Here is an 11,340-nt window from a genome sequence, read left to right as displayed (position 1 = left end):
CATCATAGTTTGGTTTGCTTTTATGGAATTTGTTCATTGCAATATCCTTGTTCTGTTTTGCAGTTATGATTACGAAAGGGAATATCAAATTTGGCACACCAGTATGGTAGGGAATACCGGGTTTGATTGCTCTGAGTTTGCTTTGCCTTTCACCTATTATATAGACTTTGGTGAATGCATTGAGTAGCATAGTCACAACAATTGATTGTAATCATTAACAATTGATTGTAGCATAGTGTTCTTCTGATGTCTTTAACATGCAAATGGAGCCACAAGTCTCCTTGAGTTGTGAACCATGCCTCCATCATGAGAAATATCCTAATTAAGGATGGTGATTGTGGTGTAACTGTATCCTTTAAAAACCATGATGTACTGTAGCCAGGTGGTAATATTTTGTGCTAATCATTTTGAAGTTTCTAATCATTTGTCTCAATTGAGGTGCAAAACTTCTATGTGTAAGTTTCTGTAAGAAATATTTGGTTCCACAAAAGAGAGGGACTTCTTGAAGATTATTGATCTTAATAGTCTGCTGCCGTTTGCATAGGTAACTCTGTTTGCAGTTCACTATGCTGGCTGCTTGTACTATCACCTTGTTGCTCGATCTCGATCCTGATGCAAGCAGAGTCAGTTCTTTCTTCTTTTCTGTATTCGTTTAAAAAATGTTGCATTGTGTGATATTTGATACATGTATCATATATATATACACGCATGTATAGTTAAATTACAAAAGCGCAAAGAACTGTGTAAGAGTTTGGAGCGAAATTGAAACGACAATTTGAAAACCCTTTTTCACTTTGATTTTCCTTTATACCATTCTACATATAGTTTGTTCCTCATCTTTAAAAAAATGCTCCATTTCAAATTTGTCATTGATTTATAGAATTTATGAATCGCTTTTACTAGACATTCAAAACTGGTTATGAACATTTTAATAGGGTTCTTTTCTTTGGCACATGGACTTTGTGTTTTGTTGCTCATTGAGGCTTGATCTGTATAAAATGTCATCCAAGTACATTTGGTGCCAATTTGTTGGAAATTCATAGCTTTCTTATAAATTAATAGTTAATGATTGTTTTATGGAGTAGTTGTTTATAGAGGGCTGTTAGATTGAAAATTATAACCCTCTAATTGTTTGTTCTAAAGCCTGAATAAAGGTAACTTGGTACAAAAGATGTATTGATATCTTTGGTTCATCAACTCATCTTGATGGTCTCTGAATAATGAATTTTCTGGATTCAAACATTAGGATTCAAATTGATTGTTTACAAGCTCTGTCAAGTCATATGGTTTGGACCATGAATTGGAAAACATATGTCCATGTTCCCACATATTTTTCTACTAGCAGATGTGTTTGATAATTGAGGAATACTAGTTTCTTTTTGTTTTTAGATCTTTTTAGAGTTTAGACTATTACAAAGAGGTTTCTCATTGTTGCTACCAACAACTAATGAGTATAGCTTAAGTTTGTTTTGTTTACTAGTCACTTGGTATCTAAGACCAGTGAAGATTACAGATTCTGATTTGTGAAGTCACAATTATTATAAACTTATTACTATCTGATAGAAGCATGTTAAAATAATTTTTTTCTGACTTTTTCTGCAGTTTCAAAGCCTCAGAAATGACTGATTTATTTAAATTGTTCTTCCAGATACAAAACCTTCTTCAACAGATGGTGAGTTGTAATGTAGATCTTGTGTTTTATAGCTGTAACACTTCTGCTATTATTGATTTATGCACTTTGCCTAATTTGGCTTCCATGTTTTGATGCAGGCATCTAGATCAGTGAAGATTACAGATTCTATGCTATATCAACTGGGTTCAGTGAATTTAGTAACAAGGACAAGACATTAAATTAAATCAAAACTCATGGGGTTTGTCTTGATGTTTTTCCTGTTATTTTTTGGCGAATGTTAAAACATGATTTGTGGATATGTTATTTTGTAGTTAATGGTAATTGTATATTAAATTGAATGGGAAAGTGAATTAATGCCGTATTTGCTACTTGACAGCTTTTCATATAATTGGTTTATCTTTTGACAAATGTTCATTTGAATGGGAATGGGAATTATTGATTTATATTAGTGCTATTTTTCAATTTTATTAGAGGTATATTTTTGGTTCAACCACATAGAATTAGCACAATTTCAAAAAAGTAAATTAAAAAATAAAGATATAATGGCGTTTTTGAAAATGCCACTATACAGTCAACGGTTATATTTTTAAAATTCAAAAAAGCTATGACGACGTTTTTGAAACGTCGCTAAAAATTGTGATGATGTTATGTACCACATCTAGCGGCATTTTTTAAAACGCAGCCTCCTATAACCATTTAACGACGTTTTTAAAGCGACCCAATGTTATAGCGACGGCCGCATCTTCGACGTTTCATTCTAAGCGTCACAAAAAGAATTAACGGTGTTTTTGACACCTATAGAGGCGTTTTTTAAACGCCGCTAAAAACTGAATTTCCTGCAGTGCATGGCAATGGTGCCATTTGCCAGGACTGCCATAACTGCGACCATGATGTCTCCCACCATGACCATGACGTCCTCCGTGGTGACAACCATCGTGGCCACCATGTCCGTGATCACCGTGACTATGTTGATGAATATGATGTCCCCAGCCATGACCGTGGTGTTGGTAAATAAGATGGCCCCAGTCATGACTGTGATGCCCTCCACCTTGGCAAGCTGCACATCCGTGATGGCCACTGGGGCTGTGGTGTCCTAAGTTGTGAACACCGTGATAGAATGGATGATGATGTTTGCCGCACCCAGACATCTTTGTTGTTCCAGTGTTTGTCTAAATCTCGAAGATTGCATGGTGAATGAATATTGTGTAAGGAGTGACAATGCTGGGAGCTCAAATATTTATAGGCAAAATGAGATGAGTGGTCGGTTATGCTTTTACTTGGGGTGTACTTTTTCTTCTTGGGGAAGAAGATAATGGAGGAGAGAGACTTACAGAAATGAACACGTGACCTTTATTCATGTGTTTTGTTAATGTTAATGTAAATTGTAAATGTAAATTGTACTCCACCTACCACCTCCACTTCACCTAACACACTCAACTCTACCTACCACCTCCACTTCACCCCCTACCAGCACCACCACAATCTGCTACCTTCTCTTCTATATATAGGAGTTGTAATCAATATACAGACATACATCAATCTTGTAACAACAAATCAATCAATAATACATGTGTTTTAACATGGTATCAGAGCTATAGGTTAGCTCTTGGTGATCTTCACCTTCCGGCGGGCGGCAACCTTGCCTTCACCGCCCGCCGGACCCCAACCATGCTTATTGAAACCTCCATCAACTCCATTACCTTCTGGTCCATCATCTCCAACGGCAGGTTCTGCAAGTTCAGCCAACCTCCATGGCTCTTCTAGCTCGAAACTCACATCGAATGGCCCTAGTCGCATCACAGAGATCAGCAACAAACCTGTCTCACCTCGCTTTCGATACAGTTCACAACAACCCATCAGATCTATCTTCTTGGCTCGAATCCATGATCACCGAGCTCAACCCTCTTCCTGAATTTCCCTCTGCAATAGCGTCAGAAACACCCAATCCCAAGAAAGTGAATTTCGTCCTCACACCAAGCCCTTCCGATGCCAGAACAATTGGGTCTCCAGGACCCTCCTCAGCCAGAGGCAAATCGGGGTTCAAAAATCTTCTACCGAAACTGAGCTTCAAGGCTCGGCGTTCTCAGTCCGACGTAGAGAGAGCTACTGCACATCCAGTAGTTGAAGCTTCGTCTCCATTGCCTTTACCGCAAGAGAAGCCTTCTATCTCGAGGTCATGGTCGCTTACCAGAATTTTTACTCCCAGGATGAAGAGTACAACATCATCAACACCGTGTTTCTCCAGTAGCCTGGCAGCAGTGCATGTAGTCATGATGATGATGATGGCGTTGTCGGAGGAGCTGTGGCAGAGCGATACGAACACGACAGAACGCATCTACTCCCCCGATCTCGGCGGCTACGGAGACACCGATGCTTCTCCTTCCGCCACCAGCTACACCGTCCTCCACATCATCAGCGATCTCGTCTCTCTCCTCTTCTATTTGATGAGCTCAACGGCAACCTCACCATGATCCACATGGGCTTCTGCTCAACCCTAGCCTTCATCATCATCCGCATCTTCAAGCTCGTCGAACCAGTCTCCATGTCCAGAGACCTCTATCTCTTCTCCTCTCTCGGTCTCCGATCACACTACAACACACATACAGCTTTCTCTCACACACGGTTTAGCGAGAGAGGGGACACACACTCAAGAGACCCACTCTCTCTCTCTCTTTCTTTTTCTTTTTCATTCCTTTGTTGTTCCCACTCACGACCAAGCCAACCTGTAAATCTCCACCATTCTTTTTTTTTTCTTTTTTATTCTTTCCACTCAACTTTCTTTTTCTTTTTTTATTATTTTCCTTCAAAAGACTTTTGGCCAAGACATATCTGAGCCATTCCACCATCTTTTTTCTTTTTCATTCTTTCCACTCAACTTTTTTATTATTATTATTTTACTTCCTCTTTTGAAACAAACACAACTTGCTTTGTCCCCCTTCTTTTCCTTTCTTTTATTTTATTTAAACAAAAAAAAAAAAAAAAAAAAAAAAAAAAAACAACAACAAAACAGACGAAGCGGACTGCAGACCAAACTCATTTTATTCATCTCGGGGCTCACCCCGATCACCATTTTACATTCAAAAAAAAAAAAAAAAAAAAAAAAAAAAAAAAAAAACAAAACAAAACAAAAAAAAAAAAAAAACAAACAAAAAAAAAAAAACAAAAAAAAAACAAAACAAAACACAACAAAACAAACCACACCCACAGCGGGATTTTTTCTTCTCTACTCTACTGCAGGTCTCTTCTTCTTGCTTTTCTCTTGGGTGTCCCTTCCCGGTGTTGCCTCCGTGTTTCCCACTCCACTGGGCATGATCAGTACTCCCTGCTCCTCCACTGCAGCATATGGCGACCCTCCAAATCGGAACATCACGGTGGCCTTCCGCTTCAGCTCCTTGTTTTCTGCCCTTAGCACGCTTATCTCTGCTCGCGCATCCTTATACATGCGTTGGAGCAGAGCCAGCTGGGAGTTTAAATGCTGCACCTCATTTGTCCTACTCTGCAGCCGGTTCGACAAGTTTGTGACCGCCGTCATGCTTTCCACACATGCCTTCAGAGTATACTGATTGGCCTCCACATCCGACTGCACAGCCATTTTTTGCTCCACCGACTGCATCGGAAAGTTCAACGGAGCAAACCCAGTGGTGTTTGGTTGAGGTTCACGGGACACCGCACCTGCTATCTCTCTTGTGGACTCGTTGAGGTCGGGAAAGAGAGTAAGTAGACCACGGGACGACGAAGCCATTTTCTCTCGCAACACAGTGTTACAGTTTCTCTCTCAGCACAACGCAGACTTCTTCAGAGGTTTCTCTCAGTTTCTTGTCTGAGCCTCTGCCTCGGCCTCAGCTCCGTCTTGGTTAAATAGCCGAGGCAGCCACGCGCATCGCGCGCCTTTTCTCGCCGACAAACTGGCACGCCTTTTCATGGCACGCCTTTTGATGCATTCGGGCACGCCTTTTGATGGCACGCCTTTTGAGGGTGCGGGCACACCTTTTGAGGGCACGACTTTTCAGGGCTCGATGTCTACATCCATGTATATTTTTTGGGCAGCCTATATACACACTCATACAGTGTCTTCTACACCGGTCAGCTTTATCAATCCCTTTGTTTCAACCTCAAATAGGTTTCTATCTTCACACCTATTTGAGTTTGAGGGGGGGTTATACCAGTATCATGTATAAGTCGCTCATGGCGCACTCCCTAAGTCGCCCCCTTGGTGCCCCACCACAACCTCTTCTACAACGGTCCGACATGACCCCGTAAACTGTCTGCTACAACGGTCCGACATGACCCCGTAAACTGTCTTCTACACCGGTCCGACATGACCCCGTAAACTGTCTGCTACACCGGTCCGACATGACCCCATAAACTGTCTTCTACACCGGTCCGACATGACCCCGTAAACTGTCTGCTACACCGGTCCGACATGACCCCGTAAACTGTCTGCTACAACGGTCCGACATGACCCCGTAAACTGTCTTCTACACCGGTCCGACATGACCCCGTAAACTGTCCTGCAACAACGGTCCGACATGACCCCGTAAACTGTCTGCTACATCGGTCCGACATGACCCCGTAAACTGTCCTGCTACATCGGTCCGACATGACCCCGTAAACTGTCCTGCTACATCGGTCCGACATGACCCCGTAAACTGTCTTCTACAACGGTCCGACATGACCCCGTAAACTGTCCTGCTACAACGGTCCGACACGACCCCATAAACTGTCTTCTACATCGGTCTGATACGACCACACAGTGTCTGCTACAACGGTCCGACATGACCCCGTAAACTGTCTGCTACAACGGTCCGACACGACCATACAGTGTCTCCTATCCCATTTTTAATTGTCAGCTTATTTTTCTGTTTTGTTACTCTCTCCAAACTCAAGTTGGCTAGTACCTATCCTCCTTGAGTTTGAGGGGGGCTGTTAATGTTAATGTAAATTGTAAATGTAAATTGTACTCCACCTACCACCTCCACTTCACCTAACACACTCAACTCTACCTACCACCTCCACTTCACCCCCTACCAGCACCACCACAATCTGCTACCTTCTCTTCTATATATAGGAGTTGTAATCAATATACAGACATACATCAATCTTGTAACAACAAATCAATCAATAATACATGTGTTTTAACATGTTTGTCATAAGTTTGTTCGTGTTCTCCAAGAAATAATTATCAGATTGAATGACGGTTGGGACTCTTCTCTCCTAACAATCTTTTTCTTCAAATATTGATGAATTTAGACTAGGCGTTAACGTGTGCTATATAGCTAAGCCACCAATATAGATATAGATATAGACATTTGACATAATTTTTTTATTTTTTATTTTTAAATGTCGATCCTATTTGGTGGACTGTATATCGGATTGATTAATCCATAAGTTAACTTTCAGTAGTGTTTGAATTAATTTTAAGTTATATCTACACTCCAATTTATGATTTAAACAAAGTCTTAACATGGATTAATGAGCTATAGGAAAGTGAAAGAAAACGTGTTACTTCTTCTCTCTCCAATCTAAATTTAAATTAGAGATTAGAGAGTGTTGTGGACATGTTGGGTTTATTAAGGGGTTTATTTTTCAATGATTCAAACTATTTATTTTATGAGATTTTCATGCATTCATGAACAAAATTAAGTTAACTTGATAAGTGCAATTTATTTATTTTTTGTCTCAAAGAAAATAGATGGTCTATTTTGACAAACAAAATGCCATATCCATTAAGTCAATTAATAGTTTTTAATAATATTATATACATATTTCAATTAACAATTTTTATAATTTTATTATTTTATAGGAGAGTAGTTAGAAAATTTATATCATTTTTTTCTATAATTCCGTTAGCATCTCCCTTGGAAGAGTTTAGCTACTTTACTAACTTGTTCCATTAGCCCGGTTGGCTCCTCGCGGTGTATAACTCACATCTAAACATCTGATTGGGTAATAGGGCAATGCCCATGAAGCTCTAGCGAAAAAGGAATGCTAAACTGAAGCAGAAGCAAGGGCATGTATCGACCTAAGGTGAACAAAGCCAATAGCTTTTGATTGGGAAGGAAAGCGCCCTAAGAAGAAAAGAAAAGAGAACTTAAAAACCAAACATGCCAAACAAGTAATTTTGTTGTTTTCTATAATTGATATCTGACCAAGTCTCTGATCTTGAGTATCGCAGCCCACCCAATTCTGACTGGCATCTAAACCTACCTATTAAGACACTTGGATACGATTACATACTTGTTCGAGAACATATAGAAGGATGAAAATCAATTCAAACTTGTGGATTCCTCAATCCCCTGACTCTTTTGTGTGAATGGAACTCTGGACTAGATGGCACAACCTTGCTCAATTTCTGTTTTGTGTCCTTATGCTATTAAGAACCTTAGTGAGGGAGTTGGATAAAAAAACCAATTTTATTATTGTATAGTGAACTAGTTAAGAATTTTATTTTTTTAATTAATTTTTTTAAATAAAAAATTCTAACAAAGAAATATATGTAATTTTTCAAACTATAAAAGATAATTTGTATTTTAAACAAAATTTAAAAAATGTATTTATAATTTATTCTAAATTTTATAAAAGAATAGATGTATAAAGTACAAATTATATCATCTTAAAGTTTTAATTGCAAAAAACAAAATGCAATATCATGCAAACTGTAACATGTTTCCACCACGCGTAGATCAACACATCTGATGTGTGCACACACCTTGCGCACAACCTGATGGACATTATATTTCTCCATTTCAACACCTTTAATTATATTTCTAATGATATAATAAGGAAGTAAAGTCTCAAATAATTAAATATGTGACAAATTAAAAGTTAACCCTTATTATTCTACTGGGGTGAAATTGTGAAGGTTTATTAGGGGTCTTAAATATCTTCCAAACTAAATGGATACTATGAGAGGCTAAAAATAAATCCAACCCAGGCAGGACCAGAATTCTTAGACGGGATGATAGGCAGGACTAGAATTCTTGGACAGGATGATACAGTGCAAAAATAACTTTTCAAGAGGGAAAGAGGTTCAGCCCTAGATGGACTGAGTCTAGTGCGAGGGTCTAGGAGCAAGATGGATCATGAGAGTCTGAGGACAAAATCAAGGCAGCTGGAAGCGCGCCTTAAGAAGGCGCAAACTTAATCAAACACATGTGCCTATATTTCAAGCCCAACCAACTCCTAGAAATCCGCGTCTGGTGGTGCATAATCCCTAAGCAAAAGGGGTTGATGTGAGGAGTGGAAGGAAGCTTAACAGTCTACAATGACTAGTGGGAGCAAACTATAAAAGGGAAGGAAATCAACACAATAGAGGTACACGATCACTTCAACTTGAACCCTTCTCTTATCATCTTGCACCTTTGTCTATTTGGTCACTGACTTAGGCATTGAAGGGATCCCAGGCTGCTCCAGCCACCCCCTTCACTTTGCTTTGAGTGTTTTTCAAGTCTGAAGTGAAGGCATAGCCACCACGTCGCCGCCACAGCAGCCCAACGGAGTATTTTTACCCACCACAAATACTATGACAAGAAGGGAAATCCTATGGTGTGCACCCTAATGTATCTTATCACAAAAATATATAATTTTATCATAAAATTTAATAACATTAACCATAAAATGTCTAAAATTTTGTTTTGATGTTATAAAAATTTGTGACTTGATTATGACATTTTTTCGTTATGCTAGTTTATGTTGAAATTACTCATTTGTAATTAATATTATAAAATTTTATGATAAAATTATATATTTTATGATAAGGTGCACACCATAACATTTCCCTGACAAGAATAAAAAACAGCTGACTCTTAAAATGGCAGGTCTAATCCTCTCAAAAAAAAAAATAAAATAAAATGGCAGGTCTAAGGCCCATTTGAGACTCATATGGGTCACTTGGGCTCAAAATCATAAACATAGCAACCTAAATTAAGGAATTAATTTTGATACAAATATAAAACAACTTCGGACAGGTTGCTAAAATTACCTGCACAATAAAGACAAAAAAAAAATTAAAATAATAATAAAATAAAATATTACACTCTACATATACTAATTAATTATTTTTTCTCTCATACCCATCTAATCAACTACAAAACAAAAAAAAACAAAAAACAAAAAAAATCATAAATTATTCTAAACAAAAAAAAATTCTATTTTATAAAATAGTCAAAAAAATCAATTAAAACAGCCAAATTTTCAAAACAGGCCCAAGTATCAATCATATTATTTGAATTTCAAAAAATTAAGATCACTTTTTAAAAAATTGAGTTTTTTTATTTTTCAATTTATTTTATTTTTTTAATCAATTTTTAATATTTTAAGAATTTTTTATTTTTATTTTTTAGATATACCTAACTTAGATAAATTTAAAAGTATAATATTTATAAATTTTTTTTTAAAATTCATCAAATACAAAATATATATATATATATATAAATATAATATATTTTCATATTCTTATGTATTTATTAAATTTTTAAAATATTTTTCATAAATATTTTATTTTTAAATGCATTTAAGTTATTTACATCTAAAAAATAAATAAAAAATTTACTCTAAAATATTTTTAAAAATAACTAAAAATATAAATAGAAAAAAATGAAATGCAAAAAAGGTAAAATATCATTCTAGGCTTCACTATGGAATAAATTTCATAAAGACTAATGATTTATTAAAATGAGATGAAATAGAATAAAACATCATTCTAAGCTTCGTTATGGAATCCATTACAATGGTAAAAGAAAAATCCAATCTGAGATGGATCCAGTACGTTTTGGTGACAATTTTCACTGTTGTGATCGACAGTCAAGAGTCATCCCACACTGCTTCACTTTAAAAGGTGACCAATCGGCCCCTCACCGTAGTCACCACACACCGCTTCACTTTAAAAGGTGACGATATAACGATAGAAATCTCGAATTGCCCACCTTTAATTTGATACCCAAAATATTCAAAACTTACACGGCTCATCCAAAAATAATCTCTGCAACTCGCAGGGAAGGCAAAGAAGCTCGGCGTATAAGTAAAATCGATGCGATTAATTTTATCTTTAACAATGATATATGGATACGGATAATCATCTAAAATCGATGCGATTAATTTTATCTTTAAATGCATTTAAGTTATTTACATCAATAACATAAAATATAGATAGAATAATTTGAGAGTGAAATTATATATTTTATGATAAGTTTCACTGTTTTCATGTGATATGTATGATTAAAATTATGCCAAGCTGATTATTCTATGTCCCCATAATCTAGTTTGAAATTTTTTTACGTCAAAATAGTGACAAGTTTTAATTTTATCATTTAGAATTACAAGACTCATCAAAGTTATTTATATTTGAAAAAAGAAATGTTAAATATATCACAAATATTTTTATCATTATTTTGTATTATGATCTACATGGATATTTATGATTGGCTCATTGGTTTAGAGATAATTATAAAGAAATTAAAGAAAACAAATAATATATTGTCATAGAAAAATGCTATATATGATCAATTATTTATTATTATTGTGTCACCATCTGTATAAATATTTATGATTAATTCCCTTATTTAAAAATGATTATAACATATTTTTTATTATGGTCTACATGGATATTTATGATTGGCTCATTCGTTTAGAGATAATTATAAAGAAATTAATGAAAACAAATAATATATTATCATAGAGATGCCATATATGATCAATTATTTATTATG

The 11,340-nt window shown here is 36.4% G+C and overlaps 1 long non-coding RNA gene across 1 annotated transcript; it reads left to right on the top strand.

Annotated features, from left to right (window-relative positions):
• Nucleotides 1–1,536: 1,536 nt before the first annotated feature.
• Nucleotides 1,537–2,001, top strand: LOC114263847 (uncharacterized). Its single transcript, XR_014331315.1, has 2 exons — nucleotides 1,537–1,672; nucleotides 1,771–2,001. It is a non-coding gene; the product is annotated as an uncharacterized LOC114263847 (long non-coding RNA).
• Nucleotides 2,002–11,340: the final 9,339 nt, after the last annotated feature.

The sequence above is a fragment of the Camellia sinensis genome, chromosome 6, assembly GCF_055761805.1.
Source record: "Camellia sinensis isolate YWXY chromosome 6, ASM5576180v1, whole genome shotgun sequence".
NCBI classification, from domain to species: Eukaryota; Viridiplantae; Streptophyta; class Magnoliopsida; order Ericales; family Theaceae; genus Camellia; species Camellia sinensis.
The sequence above is the reverse complement of the archived record's forward strand: the minus strand, read 5'-3'. Positions and strand labels throughout refer to the sequence as shown.